General features: G+C 39.2%; 1 protein-coding gene across 1 annotated transcript in view; it reads left to right on the forward strand.

Moving 5' to 3' along the window:
- Window positions 1–286: 286 nt before the first annotated feature.
- bmpr1ba (bone morphogenetic protein receptor, type IBa) overlaps window positions 287–17,977 on the forward strand; it is a 66,409-nt gene continuing 48,718 nt past the window's right edge. Inside the window, exon 1 of the mRNA XM_044025975.1 lies at window positions 287–401. The gene's annotated coding sequence lies outside the window, so the exon portion shown is untranslated. The remainder of the gene's footprint in view (window positions 402–17,977) is intronic.

Consider the following 17,977-nt stretch of genomic DNA (forward strand, 5'->3'; position numbering starts at 1 on the left):
TTGATTGGTTGTTTTTTTGTTTTTGAAGATTTGCTCATTTAGTTTTAAAAGGCAATTTTTGTGATTTTTTTTATCAACAATAATAATAATAAAGCTACTCCAAGGTGGTGGGAAAAGTCACCTTAGGGCCAGTGTTTTGCGGAGAGCTGCAGCAGAAAACCCAAGAAATCACTGTTTTCTACTGCTAATGCTTTTTCTGTGTGGCATTAATCACCCCTCATACCCTCACACTGACTCTCTCTTACACACACACACACACACACACACAGAGGGAGAGAGGGAGAGACTGCAGCTCCACTGAGCAGACCAACTTCTCTCACATCTGTACTCGGAGTTCAGAACGCTACACTTTTTTCCTCTCGACCGTCGACAGGAAGACAACGACAACAAAGCGCCGTGAGGTGAGTCAACTTTTAAACGAACGCTGTCTGTCGTGTTTTCCGGCGAAGTGTCGCGTTTTCACTGTCAGCTTTTTAAACGTCTCCGAAAAGTTTGTTTGCTAGGTGTTGACAAATCTGCTGCACGTGCCACTGCAGCGGCAGCAGCTTCATGCTGAGACTTTACAGCGCTTCAATGTAACCGAGAGGACATGTGTACATTCTCCTTTCCTCCAGGTCACAGTTCTTATAAGAAATGTACTGAATAAGAAGCTGAGAGAGAGAAATCATAACGTGTGAGTGAGAGAAGTTACAGTCGTAGGAGTTGGAATAGTCTGTCTTAAAGTTTGATGTTGCGAGTTTGTTATTATGAGCACAGTTAAAAAAACAACAACACTTTATTGTGTCCCTTCGTATACAAAACAGTAAACAAATAGAATGAATAAAAACTGTATTGTTTACAGAGAAGTATAGTAAGAGAATACATGCTAGAGTTTCAATATTATCTCAATAAAGTAGAATAATTTGGATATTATACTATATGTTCAAACATTAAATGGCAGTAGCATTTCTTACTGTCCAGGTGTTTGTATGTATTTATGGTCATCTCATTTCTGTATAGTTGTATATAAATATGTAATGATAATGATAACATAAATAGTCCTACGAGTTTCAGGTACAAAACTAATCACATCCTCAGTGACGACACTTTTTAATTCTCATTTGTTAGTAGATTTAATTGATTCTCAAACGTTTAGTAGTTGTTATAGTTTTCATTTTCAAATTTAAAAGCACACACAAAAACCTTGTCAGAAAGTTTCATTAAAGGAACTTTAATAAGCACATATTAGATTCAGCACTAATGTTTTCACTACTTTCATATTGGGTTGTAAAATAGGGTAAAAACCGTCCTCTTGTGTTTGGAACGACCGACAGTCTAAATATTGTAGTAGCAGTGACCTCCCTTCATGTTTTGAGACTCGGTGAAGGTCGACTCTTTCTTCCAGGGATCAGAAAGTAGAAAAAAATAAAATAAAGAGAACCTAAACACAGCCTCCAGCACTGACTATACAGCCCACTATTCCCCATAGACTCCACTTAAATACACCCACGCAGGCATGCACACAACATTCAACTCTCCCTCCGAGTCCAGTAACCAGGTCCAGGTGTTTGTCGGTCTGGGTTATGACAAGGGTATATCTGTACGTGTGTGCATGCATGCACATGAGCACGCATGTGTGAATGTATAACCAGATGTAGCCGTGGCTCCAAATCTTACCTCACCTCATCTTAGGGGTCTGGGGGCAGTAAAGCCGGGAGACCTCGCATTAAAACACTCTGCAGATATGAAGGAGAGAGGAGGTGTAGGTCCAGATGTACGCGAGTGTGCCTGTACCGCTTTCCTCGTCTGTCAATCTGGCGGTTAAGTGCATGCAGTCGTCGAGGCTTCAGTGGGAACGCCGGCGATCTCTTATTTAGGTCAGGCAACGTATTGGCTTCGCAAATCTTGAGAGAAAGCCACATTTTCAATTGGCTGTGTAATTGAGTTAAACACAGAAGCTGGAAAACAGAACATCTCCCTCTGTTTTCTGTGTAGGAGACATCAGCTGAGACACCTAACAGTTTGGCTCCTCGTGATGTGTGGCGAGGGGCCCCGATGTGAAAATGCTGCAAATTCAGATCACATTGCTGGACTTTTTTTCATGTACACCATAAAGAGCAATTACAGACGCATCAATCCACTTTTATTTTTCATTCTCATATCTGAAGTTCGATGTTCTTGAAGAAGATAATGATGATTGATATAAAGGAGTGGAAAGGACTCATCATGTAAAAGTTACAGTTAGTCCGATACCACAAACTTACGTCTCTACTGATACTGATATTAGTCCCATACACAGGGTTCCTGCGGATCCTTAAAAAGTCTTAAAGGGCATTGACTTCATAAATCTAAAAACAAGGCCTTAATTAATACTAAAATGTCTTAAACCCCTCTTTCAAAAGTCAAGAAGTAGGCTTTTATGATTATTTCTTGTAAGTTAAAATCTCAAAATAATTGGCAAAAACTATTTATCAAATGCCTCCTGCAGTAACATCACACAGATTAGGACAACGGAACCAACCAGGACGTCACGAAACCAACACCGGGAAGTAGCTATTCTAACTTTTGCGCTGGACCTAAAAGTCATTTTTTCGTTGATATAAATAAGTGGCAAATTTGCGGCTAGCTAATGTGTTTCAGGCAGCGTTGTTGTGTTTTGTTTATTGCAAAATTGGTCTTAAATTTCACTCCAAGTGGCATTTGAAAAGTCTTAAAAAGTCTTGAATTTGACTTGCCTTAAGCTGTACGAACCCTGCATACAGTCAGTCATTTTAGACCAGTTATGAACTAAGACAACACATTTGTGCCGAGTCATTTCAAAAACATAATCCTACAACTTTGTACAAATATTATTCGCACAAAAAGAAGAAATAAACAACCCAAACATGACTCATGACATGATTTTTGACCAATATTGGATCAATACCAACACTGACCAATACCAGTTCACATCCGTAAATATAAAATAAAAAGTAAGATTAAATTATTGTAAATTATTTTTCGAAATGTAAATTATTAACTGTATTGGGTAACACACATATGTGTTTTCCACCTGTGAGCCGCACAGAAAAACAAGTCCAGTCAGACACTGAACAGCCTCTACACGCAATCACCGTCTTTCTGTAGCATTATTAAGTTTCATAAATCAAGTGGCCCACAACTTCTTATTGAATTAATTCAACAGCAGCTGCAGCCAACAAAGACAGCCAGAATACCTTGTTGCTATAGGAAAGGCAGTAGTTGTTGGTGTTGTCGTCTGATGGTAGATGTGTGCACAAAGGTCATAGTTAAAGAATCTGCCATCATCATTATTTATTATTTAATCAATTAGCATTTATTCAGCAGAGTTGTTAATTCACCATTTTAACATGCAGTGAATTGTAAATAACTGCCAGATATTGAAAGGCAAAATCCTGGAAAAAATAGCAAAAGGGCTTACAGGATAATTTTCTGGCCCTTTTTATGGTTAAAATAAGCAAAAAAGAGGGTTAAAGAGTTAAAAGGTTAAATGAATATGCACTTAAGTGGAATTTTAGGCTAAATAGGCTTCAAACAAGTACAATACATATCTGTGCAAATGCGACAAATGTAATTGCACAGCTTTTTTTGAGGGGTTTAGGACTAAGCCTCTTGTTTACTTTTATTATGTCTCTCCCTTTTTTTTGTTTTACTCCTCTTTAACTACTTCCTTTTATCTTTTATATTCTCTTGTGAGTTTTACATCTGAAATAACTATTTGTGCTGCTATCTTGACCAGGACTCCCTGGAAGAAAAGATCTTGTATCTCAATCTGACCTTTCTGGCTAAATAAAGGATAAATAAAATAAAAAAATAAACATGCATTATGCTGTACGTGATTCACACAAATGTCAGACAAGAGAAAAATAGGGATGGCTTCGTTGTTTGTCTGATATCTGCAAACTAAATGATGTCAGTATCTGCATCCTGTATCAACACTGGATCAGATAATCCCAGCTCTACGGCAAATTTGCCAGCCGCAAACTCAATTTGTCTGTCTTACTTAGAAAAATGTAAATAGTTTAAGCATCTGAATTTGATTACACTCTCTACATAATACAGTGAGATGTTCTTAATCAGAACGACAGCACGGCAAAGGTCAATATCGAGAGTGAAAACAAGTTCACGTGAACCTGAGGATGATCTCTAATGTCCAGATTCTTCTAGCTACAGATTTAAATAACCAGAAAGAAAGAAAGAGATAAGAGCCTTTAGCCCAAGGTCTTGTTTTCAAAGATTGGTCTTTTCCAATTACAGTGTCAATGTGATTGATTGAAGCAGAAATTGCTGATAGTTTTTTAGCAGTGTTTCCACATGCACAGAGTGGAGATATTAAGCAGCCTTAAAGGGTTTTTTTTCCCCTTAATGAGCATGTAGAATGTGTAAAATAAATCTGTCACTTTGATTATAATAGTTCTAATCCCCGGGTACTCGGGGCAAGTTCGTGCTTTCCTTGATTATGTGTGTTTCAGTTTCACCCAGAAACTGGGTGCAGTCATCTCCTTTAGTTCAAATCAATTCATCTTTGTGAATAATGAGCCAGGTACACAAAAATGACCAACATGTTGAAATAGAGAAATCTCAATTAAAACCTAAAGCTTTTTTTTGCTAAGCTATGACCAATTAATTTCCCATATGACTTTTTATTTGACAGTACAACTTTGAAATTATGTTTTCTGGTGTGGTTTTGCAGTCAATAATACTTAATAGCATAAATAATGGACTTAAAGAAATACTTAACTGATTTGCATTTAACTTTGTATTTCTAGAGGGGTAGTATTTTTGAAAAATTGTGCTTCCCAACCTCAGTTTGTCCACCAGTGACACTTCTTGGTCCGAGGCTTGAAACTGCAACATTAATTCCAAACTTTTTAGACCCACTCGTAGGGGGACGGGACCTCATTCCCAAAATGTAAACATTGTCCACCATCTTTGCTAACAGTTACGCTAACAGGACCAAGTGTCACTGGTGGGCACTTAGCCAAGAAAAAATGAGGATATTTCTCAACTCCTTTCAATGGAACTTTAGGTTAAATAGGCTTCACATACACACAAGTGCTTGGATCACATGTTGTAATGGCAACTGCTTTAATGTTTTAGAAAAACAAATCAATGACCATTTCACTTTTTTGCGGTCAAAATACTTAGCGTATACGTAGCGTTGCTTTAGGTTGAAGTTTGCATTTTTTATATTGAATTTTCAGACATTTTTTTCTTCATTTACCGCCATACTTTCACCCCAAAATGTATGTTAAGTCACACTGAGTAAATACAGATAAATTAAAGCACATGTTAGTCACAGACAACATCTCTTAAGCAACACTTGAGGTCACCATATGGATGCGGAGCTGTCACTGTGGAGCAGACAGTCTACGTGGCCTTCAGATGTCTAACTGCACATGTCATGTTGGAATTCCTCAGATTTATCGAGGGATGCTTCAGAGAGATTATTAATTATTATTTTCTTCACTTGGTGTGATGCACTTTATCTCACTGGGGTGGGGCGCATAGCTTTCGTATATTTCATCTTCACACAAGGGTCGACTAAAACCTTATTTGGCAGTCCCAATGTCTTTTCCAATAGACGACTGTACTGACGGCACACTGTTTTCTGTCCCGGCACTCTTCTTATGACGACGATTAATTCCCTTATATGTGTGATGCCAGAGTCACATATTCAATGAATAAAAAGCGATGCAAACGCAAGGTCATGGATGCGTGTGCGTGCGTGGGCGCGTGAGTGAGATCTTTGTTTTTGCACACATGGCTTTCATCAGGTTTGTTGACGTCCTCTGATGCTGGGATGAGTTAAAAATGGACTTCTTTAATGGAAATTGATGTATTGCCTGTGCTGCTTTGATATGTTCAAAACAAGTTTGCACTGACACATGAGGGCACGCACACAATGCCTTTTTTTCCACTGCACATCACACACACACACACATACACACAATGCACAATACTCTCACGATATGTCAATAAATCAGATTTGTTTATTTCACGAAAAGAAAATATTGTCATAGCTGGGGGGGAATAGTTACCACAACACCAAGAGTGGTCATTACTGACTTGGAAATAACCTCCTCTGTTCTGTCCCATCACAAATTTCATACATAATTACTTTGTTTTTCAGGAACAAGTCTACTTTATGTAAAGTAATATCAACAAAAACTAGTGTCACGCCGGATAGTGATGAATTATTGAGTGTACGTAATATTGGTTGATATTTATCACGTAATCCTTCCCAGAATTATATATAAATGTTACTATATTTCATCAAGCCTTAATGTTTTCACTTGTATTCATGACGCTGAGACTGTGAATCAGGACTTGGATCATTCTTCATTGGGTAAAAGAAATACTTTTGTTGGTCAGCAGCCATGGCAACGTTTAAATCCTAATTGGTCTTTGATTGGAACACTGTTTAATCCATTTCTGAAAAGACCCATTTCTCTACTTGGTGCAGTCCGTGAGCTGCAGAGACGAGATAACGTCTGACAGGACACTTGCATTATACTGCGTCAAATGCAGCTGTTACTGCAGATGAGTGACGAGGAAGACAATGAACGAGGCAAACGAGACTCGTCCCGATGGCTCACGGTATCTATTTTAAAGCACACGGGACAGTAAGATGATGCTGAGGAATGTGGTGTCTTTTTATGGTTGTTGTATCCCTGCGTGCGCGCACGTGTGTGTGTCTGCTGTGATGTAACGTGCACGTACTGCGTTATGGCGGGAGGGAGTGCAGAAGTCACAAGAGTGTGTGTGTTTATTTATTACATGGGGTGTGTTTATATTTATGTCCGCGCTTATCTCTTCAAAACCCACACTGTCTTATTATCTGATTGTACAGCTCTATCACACCCCGCCGCTCCCCCCTCAGGGCCGACGTTTAAGCACACAACCTGATCTCATGATGGAGTTATTCTGTCTGTGCGCTCTCTAATTCTCACAGGGCGCACAGTTCAGCCACTCCTCCCCGAGTGTTCTGCTTTTTCTTTTCTTTTGAATGATGTGGCATCAGCTCCTTTTTTTTTTTGAAACAATACTTGAAATGTTACAGCCGTCCGACTGCAGCTCCGGGACCCAGAAGGAGATCACGGTAATCAGCAAATTACTGTGACTGAAGTAAAGCTGCTGTCGGTGACGCTGCGCTGAGAGCTAGGAAGCAAAGGAAGATGGTATAAGATAAGTTAAAATGATGATACACTGGGCTGACTAATAGCTCACAGAATCAGTTTGGACTTGCGTCTACACGGACAGGATGATATAAACTACCAACCATTGTCTGATCTCATGATTTGGCTGTTTTCATTCACTGCTCTTTAATTCACACAGCTCAGCCGCTCCTCCTCAGTTTCTTTTCTTTTAGTTGTTTCGGCATGTGCGCCCCTTTCATGTCATCACCATACTTGACTTTGTCATTTTCTTGTGTCATTAACTCATTTCCCTATAATCACTGTCTGTGCATTTCAGTGACTAATAACAATAGTAAAAAAAACCCAGTGTATTGTTGATAAGAACAACTGTATCAACAGGTAAAGGTTTGCTGTGAACTGCTGGGCTGTTCTGTATTTTATAGACCAGTCCTAGACTACTACTCCTCTAGTGTTTGATTTGGCTCATTCCAAACCTGAGTAATCATCAGGCCTGTAGCTCAGTGAGTGATGAGTGGGGGGGACCAAAGGGAAAAAATTGTGTAAGGGTTGAAAGATAACCATCTGGATCCACTTTGAGACAATTTCATCCCTCCTGCCCCTCTAAACTGAGACCCCCAATTTTCATGGTGCCTCATTTTGAGGTGCCATTCCACCAGTGACGGGGTCAGTGTTTGTCTAAGAGCAAGTGTCATTGTTAGGTCTCAGGAAGTCACTTCACTTTTTTTTTGGTCTCTCCGTCTAGACGTCCACTCACTTGGCTTGAATATGCATTTAATTTAGTTTTAATGAAATATGGAAAAAAGTGTTCTACTCAGGAGACTGAGTCATTCTTAATAGAGCATCAAGTGTCACTTTTCAGTTTCCCTTTCTGTGTGTGCACAGAGAAGCAGAGAGAGGGGCAACAAAGAGAGAAACTACATTCAAGTCGTTGCCTCGCCAGTTATTAATTTTCTAAGAATGTCTGGAGGTCAAAGGTCAGACTGAGTGATGGAGAACCTCCACTTCCTGTCTTAAAAGAGAAGCTGTGTAAAGCACGTGAGCAGTTATGGTTTACTGCATATTTCTACGTCTGCGCACCACAAGTTTAAAACACACAGCCTAGAAGCACAACAGACTGTCCAAGGTAATTACCACATAGTCCAGCTGGGGGTGGGGGTCATTTTTGTATTCATCAAGGAAAAATAAGACAGTGATGTTGTGTTGTTTTGCTGTTAAAATGGAGAACACAAGCAAGAGACACTGTCCTCTTAAGAAGACGATCACAGCATCTGCAAAGTGTTAGTTCCAACTTAGTGAAGCAACGGAGGAGGGATCACTGAAAAACATCAACCTTAGTGACTTTTAGTCAGAGTAATAATAAATAGAGCTGCAACTAAGGATCCATAATCGAATAATAATCGTTTGGTCCATAAATTGTCAGACAATGTTGACAAATGTTAATCAGTGTTTTTGAAACCTGGACTTCATGATGTTCTCTAATGTCTTGGTTTTGTCCATGAACCAAAAACGATTCAGTGTCAACGATTTCTTTATTATATGGAGAAAATAAATCAGAAAATATTCACATTTTTAGAAGCTGAATAATCAGAAAGTTTGATTTGATTCATAAAAAAACCCCTCTAACTCATTAATCGATTATCAAAATATTTGATGATTCATTTAGTATTTGATTATTCAAATTAATAATCACATTACCGATCCAGCCGTAGAGTCGCAGAAAAAGTTGCATCCAAAATGAACAGTTTAGCTACAAGAGACAATTTTGATTGTTTTGGGGGGTGTAGGTTTGAGAGCGCAGGTGGGAGGAGAGGGAATGTATTACTTGTACTTTTGCCAAGGAGTAAGCAGCTATTGCCTACTATAGCTTTACGTGGAAAGAGCCATTGTATTAAATGTTTAAGGACTCATCTGCAAATCTTTATACTTTAGCTGTGTCTCTTTCTTGGTCGTTCTCTTTAGTCGTCTCCCACATACATACAGTACTCTTTCCTCTCGCTCCCCTCTCTCTCTAGGAAGTTGCACATGCGCTGCCGCAGATGCGCTGCTTTGTGTCACATCATCGATTCCCTCCTGGCTACAATTGCGTCCACATTGCCCGTGCAGACACCACCTTCTCATGAGACATGAATTTATGACGGGCTCTTCAATGTGTTTTCCAAAGTCATTATTCTGCCGTAATTAAATCAGATTGATACGAAATTAAATTTCCCTCCCTAAGATAGTGAATCTGGTGCATGTGAAATCAAATCTTGAGGGGGGCTGTTTCTTCACTCTTATACCCACTAGATTTATACATATCCTCATAACACGGCAACATGAAGCAGGCCTCTGGGAGTCTTTGTGCTTTGCAGCGTATCGAATCAGCTTATTGATAGGTGGATCACTGACATATGCTGGTGAGATGAACACTAACAGGATATTTATATTGTAGTTGCATGTATAGTTTCCCTCAGTGGCCAACAACATGTTTAATTGGGGACCAGGAACAGGAAGTAGATGGAGGAAATGTGAGGAGGATGTAAAATGTGCAGTTGCACATCACATTATGCCAGGCACTGAAATAGGGCTGTTTTTTTGGCAGATTTAATTATGGGATTTAAAAAAAAAGAAAGGAAAAGTGCCGACCAGATGCCCAATACTTAATCAGATGTGCCAGATGAGGGGACACACAGATCCAAAATGAGGAAATTTAGAGTCCAGGAGGGGCTGAATGTCCCTTACAGGCCACCGTCTGTTCCGACACCATCAACTAAATGACCACATATGAGGTCAGCGTCACTGAAGCAGTAATGGGAAAGATTGGCACTGTTGCAGAGGAAGCATCACTCATCAGGAGTGTATTTATAATAAATATGGTCTATTTATTTATAGTCAGTGTTTTCTAAACCCTTTATCCTTTACTGATAATATTCATGTTTCTCGAGGCGTTTTTGCTGCTCACTCGCACACAAAGGCTATAAATATACTTTCAATAGAGGTCTTTTTTATGACTGATGTCATTATCAATCTTGAGAAATTAGAGCAGCCAATGGTCGATGATGATTGTTGTTTTTTTTGGTCTGCATGTTTGCCCAATTTCTGTTCTCCATCCGATAAAACATAACATTTAAATCATATTACATCATGCACTAAATTGCTTATCTTGAAAAACACTTAACAGTAAAGATATGAACTTGTTCATCGATTATTATTCGATCAATCGGCCGATATTGATGATATAAAAAGGCCCAAAACTGGCCTCATGTCTAATCTAACATTGAGCGATAGCTGCTTACTGTGTTCACGCTCATGACAAACAGGTGTGCACACAAACCTGCACCTCAAACTCACTTGGTTTATATTCAATGTGAAGCGCTGGGAGCGGTGTTTTTACAAGCTCAAACCCCTGAACCGTGTCCACTCCACTTCCTGTAAAACGGGGGAAAAAAATTATCCTAGCATTCACCTCATGTTCCAAACCGAGCAGTTGGTCTAATAAAATCTGATTCTTACTTTTAACAAGTTTTCTTTGTGACTTTCCTACTCAGGATACAGCAGTAGACCCCAGACAGGGGGTAAAAGGTTGGCACAGGGTGGCATGCATGCTAGGAACTCCCTTCAGGATAAAAAAATAAATATGTAATCAAAGTTTAGGGCAGGGGTCTTTAGTAAGAAAATAAAAAAATTTGTATCTGGACCTGCAATAATATCATATTAATATCATTAATACTTTGAAATATAACACAGAGGTGCCTTCCATTGCTTGTGGAAAATTAATGAATTTAAAAGTACTTTGAAATATATTAGACATTTTATGTAGTTCATAATTGAGAGAACCTGCCTTTCATAAATAATTATGTGGACCCAAATTTGGACAGGACTCCAAATGGCTTCCCATATTTTATATTTCGAGTTTGGGGAGGTTTTTAGTCAGACATCGGATGTGACACACAAAATGTTAAAACACCTTTATTTAAAAAAACAGCCAATGCAGAAGAGCTGAAGGGTCACATGTGGCCCTAGAGCCACAGGTTGCAGACCCCTGGTTTAGGAGATGGTATTCTGCCAAATTAACAAGGAAAAACAACACTTTTTCCACAGAAGATGTGTAGACCTGCTCCATGTACCAAAGGTCAGCATTTATAAACAAGTACACTAAGTAGTTCATTATATCTGCAGCAGATAGAGAAGCAGAGGTTGACAGAGTTTGTTTAAACCGCTGCCGTGAGTCTGCCATTTTAAGGATTTCATTAAGCCAAATCAAAGCACCTGGATTTATCCCACACACTGTAGAACACACCACTGTTTGTCTTTAAATCTTACCGACTAATAAGGCCAAACACTTCCTTGTTTGCTCTCCAAACCTCGCCCGTGTCGCGCTGTTGTTCAGACACGTATTAAAAATAACAGTTGCAGTGTCTTTTCCTTCTGGCGTGTGCATGTGTGTGTACACAAATTCTTCCTAGAGGCAACTGTTGCAGGTCTCAAGCACATGTTATGGGATTAAAGAATTAGCCCTAACAAATAACCTCATGCACGCAAATCACCCACAAACACACGCCCACACACATGTTCTCATTACTGACGTAAACCCTCAACATTTGCATGCAAAAAATATCCGTCTGTCGCTTCCTTTAAATCCTTCACTTCTTTTTCCAACACAGCTCTTTTTGAAATTTGATGTCAACTATAAGAAAAAGGTATGTTACTTCTTGCATTGAAAGGTGCCTTAATGTTAGGTGTGTAGAGGTAAAAAAAAAAAAATAAGGTGATTAAAGTAATAACATATTTATAGGTCAGAGGAAGCCAAGTTGTCGAGAGACTCCCTCTTTCTAAAAAAAGGAAACGGTGTTTTTCATTGCCGCCGGGTTCAGGTTCTAGCTAATCAACGGTGCACACAGCCGTGACTGTTCTGTTCCAGGGGAATGGTCATAGAGGGAGTTTGGGGGGGGGGGTTAGACAGGATGAGGGTCCTGCCTGAAATGCAGGCATAAGGGTTTGGAAGGAGGGTGCATGCGGTGTCGTGATTGAGGTGTGCATTCATTTGCTTCAATGAGTGTCTTTTTTTTTTTTGGCCTGTTTGAAAACCTTCTGGGGCCATTTTGTGTGTGTGTGTGTGTGTGTGTGTGTAATTGTTCATGTCAATGAACAAATTATATCAGTGCTACCAAGTCACTTAATAGTGGAGAGTTAAGTGAGTTGTGTTTTAGAGGCTATGCTATATAATCACTATCAGATGTCTGGGTGGACGAGAGGGACAAAGGGAAAGAGACCTTTTTTATGTGTGTGTGTGTGTGTGTGAGGGAGGGACGGGGATGTCCCAGATATTCCTCATGTTGTGGGGACACAAAGCAATTTCCCATAATGTACATTGATAAATTGATAAAAATATTTTTTTTGCTTATTTTACATGTAAAAGGGCCAGAAAATGACCTGTGACTAAGTTCTTTTGCCCAGTTGTCCAGAATAACTTTCTGGCAGTTATTTACAATTTACTGCATGTTAACATACTCTTTTAACAATTTAAAATGAAGAAAAACAAAAAGTTTTGGTAGCACTTTATATTAAGGTACACATATTCACCATTAACTAGGTGCTTACTAAAATGCATAAGTAGCATACTAGCCCTTTATTAGTAATTATTAAGCACATATTAACACCTTATTCTACATAACCCTCTGTTACGACATGAATTAAGATTTTTCCTGATTAAGGTTTTAATACGTGCTTAATAATTACTAATAAAGGGCTAGTATGCTACTTATATGCATGTTTGTAAGCACCTAGTTAATGGCGAATATGTACAATAACATTTTTTGAGTCTCTCAATGTTTCTTTGTCTCTCAATGTCCAAAAACGGGCCAAAAAATGGAAACTTATGCACAGGTGTTCTTCCCACTCTCTCCTCTCTGGCGACAAAGACGCTGATTCGCCGGCTTCCTGAAACGGCACGAGTGAAATTACCGTAATAACCACGCGGCGGCTTTGACGTGCAACTTTTCAGCTTCTCAGAAACCGTTGGAATGTTTCCGCTAGCACAAAACGCCATGTAACTACAGTTATGCAGAGTGCGCTTGTGCGGACGCGTTTTAAAGGGTTAAAATGAAAACATTGCGTTAACCTGTTCACTTCATGGTTATGGTTGCTGAGAGCTAAGTGGCATATGCATCTGAAGTGTGAAGTGAAATAAAAATGGGAGATAAAACACGATTATGGCGGCTGTACATACTCTGACCGTCATCGAAAAAATAGATTTTGACATAATGTGGTTGTGGTTCCAGAATGTAAACTCACACATTACGGCGAGCTACCATGCGATTGTTTAAACTTCTCAATTTGGTTGGCAGCATCGCTCTCAGTTTTCTTTGGTGCTCGTCCCAGTCTTTAAACAACCCATGTTGATAACTCGGCTGCTGATTGGCATCTCCTGCCTCCAAACTTGTGGGTGGCATGTTTGGTTTTGCTGTAAATAAAGGTGCGTTTCAAGCAATTGAGTGTGCAGGCTCGAGACTCGTATTCATTGAGGCCTATGTCCTAATCACTGTCAGATGGTGGACACAGTCCTTGCGTCTGGAGTCATTTATGAAGCCTGCGGCCGCGTGGACGGGGGGGTTGAGGGGTGGACGTTGGGTGGGGGAGGATGAATCCATCCAGCGAGGCTGTCCTTTGTTGTCTAAGAATGTGTGAGAAGAAAAAAAGGATGAAGAATTAGTGGTCACTGCCAACAGAAGTTATGTGACAAACTCTTTATTGTTCAAATGTTTGTGCTGGATATTATTATTTCAGTGTCAAATAGTCTCTTATTTTATCTGTTGTGGTGGAAACCATTGACGAGTCCTTGTATTAACGCTTCACCTGCATCAGATGTGGGTTGTATGTCTTATTATTACATACATATACATTATACTGATGATGACCTTTACAGTTAATAGAACGTTGATGTGCCTGAATCCCTTCAAGTGTATAATGATTTTAAATTTGCTTGGTTTTCTGTAAAAAGGAGGAGACATTTCACTGACTCGCTCCTAACTGTTCATATGTGCTTCATGAATTTTGGATTAATTTGCTTTGCCAGTGCTGTTATTGCTCTATAAACATGAACGTTACGGTGCTGGGAACTTGACTCGGCCACATATGGCACTTGACATCTTGTCATTTTACAAACTGAGGCCGAAAAATGTTTTTGAAATGACGCACGCGCTCATGAAGTAGGAAAACAATCCCTTCTGACTAAACATTGTGTTCTGTTTTTAAGATTTAATAAGCCGAGATTGGCACAGACAGACGCGTGGGCCTCTGATGGGTGAACTTAAATGCAACAGGAGGAGGTGAAGGATGTCAAATAAAATGGAAACGGAATATTCGACATGCAGCTGCTTAAACAATGAGTGTTTTCCAAGATCAAAAATATCTAAATATTTAAAGTAGCGCGTGTGAAAATGCTCACATTGTCAGGAGTTATTGAGACATTGTCGTTCCAGGAGGTTTGAGAGTAACACGTGTTTCTTTGTCTTACTATTGTTTGTTCTACTTTGTTTGGTTCACTTCTGGAAACCATCACTCTGCAGTGTGATACTTGGGAGTCACAGGGTTCCTCACGATTTGAATGTGTTACTTCAAATATCGACGTTTTACCCCAATAACTGCGAGAGAATCGTTTTTAGGAAGTTCTGAAACCTCACTATCTATTGACTGGCAGCGATGCCACTGCACCATGTCGAGCTCAATAACCGCTTCCAAACGTCTTCCCGATGCTTTAAAAACATGAAATTTAGCAGGCGAAAAACTTGTGTGAGCTGCAGGAAATTAAGCATAATCTGGAGGCTGTGGATGTTCCTTGTTGCCACAAGGCATTCTCAGAGTGAAGTGGCTCTTCTTCAAGATTGGTTTTCATCCCCTATGAATTAGTTGTGTGTGTTTCTGCCCTTACGGTGCCCTCTTCGTTATGTCTGGCTGTGTTTCTGCTTTTTTTTTTTGTTCAAGCCTCTACCAAGAAATTCTGAGAGGTCATTTATCCATCATGGTCATAATCTCTGCCATATAAGGTTCGCCCTGTGCCTTATTAAGCAATGTAGGTACAGTGCATACTATTTATCAGACATAACTGCACATAATCCCTACAGCTATCTATTTATTTACATTACTAAATGGATTATTATCTGGATCCACACCAAATTTAACCCGTTTTTCAATATTTACACTCTTTTTTTATTTAACCCTCTTATGACCATCATGATAATCAGGCCATTTGGATTTATTTAGAGTTTATGGCTGTACAATTGTCAACAAATATTCAGTGAGAGAGTGCTTCTGTCCATTTTTTCCAAGATAACTTTCATTTTCGGTATCTGCATTATATCTTGAGGAATTAGAAACAATACAGAAAGAATAAGGAAGCGTTAAATTGCACTGCATGAAAAAAACAAATCTCACCCAATCCATTCAGTATTCTTTTATTTGTTTTTTTTGTTTTTTAAATAATCCTTAATTCAGACAGAACTGCAGGCACAATCTCGTTGTGTTAATATAAATCTTCTATATATTATGACAAAAACCACCACAGCAACATCATGCCAACACAGTTTCATTGTTCTTCAAAGCTCTGTCGTCACACCAGATTAGTGATGTCACAAGTTTATCTTGTCTCCCTGCTCTTCTTCACATTCTTCAGTCACATAATCAAACCAGGCTGCAGGTACAATTGGCCTCACATATGTACTTAAAAAAAAAAACAACAACTTTGAGTATTTTGAAACCAAAGAACAAAAAAACAAAGAAAGAGAGAGAGACCACCTTGAATATCCTTGACTAAAGTTCATCAGTTGATTTAATTTTTGGTTGGAAAACATTTTGTTTGTCACTGATTTGAGACACAAGAGCATAATTGGCCAGATTGACTTAGGAGGAGCATGTGATTTTTTACACTGGCTTCTCTCTTTGCTGTGGTGTTCAGTCCCTGTGTGTGTGTGTGTGTGTGTGTGTGTGTGTGTGTGTGTGTGTGTGCGTGCGCACACTTGTTATTTCTGTGTAATAAAAGAAGAGCAGGGACCTCATCAGGAGGAAAGATGTCAGATTAATGGCGGTGTGCATCAGGTTTCAGCAGTTTTTGATCGTTCAAACGTGTTAGTACAACCATCAGTTTGTTTCTAAAAGGCCCCCGTCAAGGCCCCAGTGTCACAGCTCATTAAGAAACAACTAGGGCGCATATTTAAAGTCTGAAGTCAGTGATATTCATTATTGTGTCAGTCTAATTTATGGTACGAAACTAAATAAAACAACTGGACAATAAGTTGTTTTGCTGGAGTCACATGTTATGAGTATTAGGACCACATGTAAAAAAAAAACCAGCGTGAATTCTGCGTAAAAAGTCAGAATTCTGACTTTCTTTAAACTCTCGGAATTCTGATTTATTCTCAGATTTCCGACTTTAATCTCAGACTTCTGACTTTCTTTAATCTCAGAATTCTGAATTCTTTAATCTCAGAATTCTGACTTTTTTTTCAGACGTCTGACTTCAATCTCAGAATTGTAAATTTCTTTAATCTCAGAATTCTGACTTTTGTCAGTGAGATTAAAGAAAATTAGAATTCTTAGATTAAAGTCAGAATTCTGAGAAAAAGTCAGAATTCCGAGATTAAATTTTTTTTTAATTTTTTACATGTTCTACTGCTCTTCTGTAATCCTGCATTCACTTGGTACACAGCACATTTTACACTAATGGTGGAGTTGAAAAATGGTTCCAATGCAAACACATTGAACAGATTCAGTAACCTGGCAGGTAAATAGATCTGTTCCTTGTCTTAAGTCTGCAGTTGGAGAATAAACAAACTGAAACGGTCTGTCGGGGCCAGTAATGAGTCATATCCTTCAAACTGCTGTCCTCCATCTCAGACACCTCCTAAAACTCCCACTGCAGTGACCGGTCGCACACTCACATACACAAACACACCACTCTAACCTGTTCATGACACCATACCTAACAGTACTTCACACCTGTGCTGGTGTTTTCTGGGGAAACACATCACGTCAGTCAGCGACGTCAGTGTCAGTCAAACTTGTGCAAACACAGGCGGTGTTGTCTGGCAGGTGCAGCCAGCAGGGGTGGTCTGCACACGCTTTGGATTTGACTGACAGAATGCATTTTATTTTTTTTTATTTTAAGAGATTAAAACTGCTAGTTTTAATCTCATTGCAAAAGACAACAGAACTGCAGGCAACATAAGAAAAAAATAGGATATGGAACTGTAGGTGTTGGACCTGTGACCAAACATTTAAATGTGCACATAAAAATAGTTCATTTTTCACAGAGGTTTATTTTCCATCAGTATCTGCACTGTATGAAAAAAGGGTTTATGTGGGAACATTTTCAGCTGAGGTCACGCGACATGTAAACTATGTTTGTCTGGATTTCACAGGAGTTGGCAGGAATTTGTCTCCAGTCATTTACAGCTCCCTGGTCTTTGCTGGCATCAATATTGCCATTGTCTCATGAATGAACGCTGACAAGGTTTTCCTATTAAAGAATAAACAGAAACGAACATGTGCGAGTGAATGCGACGCAGAATGTTGGAGTGTGAAGTTTCAATTTGACATGGAATTTAAATGAAGCCAAAGTGTGTGTGTGTGATCTGTTTTCTAGCTTCAGAAAAATCATACTGCGCTCCTTGTTCTAAATTATAGCAGTCTCGTCCTCGCTGTCCTCGCTGCGCTCGCTCTTCATTCTTGCTATTTTTGTTGTGTATGAACTGTAGAGCGTGTCATTTTTAATACGTCAGTCCATATTAGTTCATTTTTTTATAAATCTCTCTCTCTGTGTCGTATATTAATCCAGATGTCAAATG

This window comes from Solea senegalensis, linkage group LG5, assembly GCF_019176455.1.
Source record: "Solea senegalensis isolate Sse05_10M linkage group LG5, IFAPA_SoseM_1, whole genome shotgun sequence".
In the NCBI taxonomy this organism is placed as follows: Eukaryota; Metazoa; Chordata; class Actinopteri; order Pleuronectiformes; family Soleidae; genus Solea; species Solea senegalensis.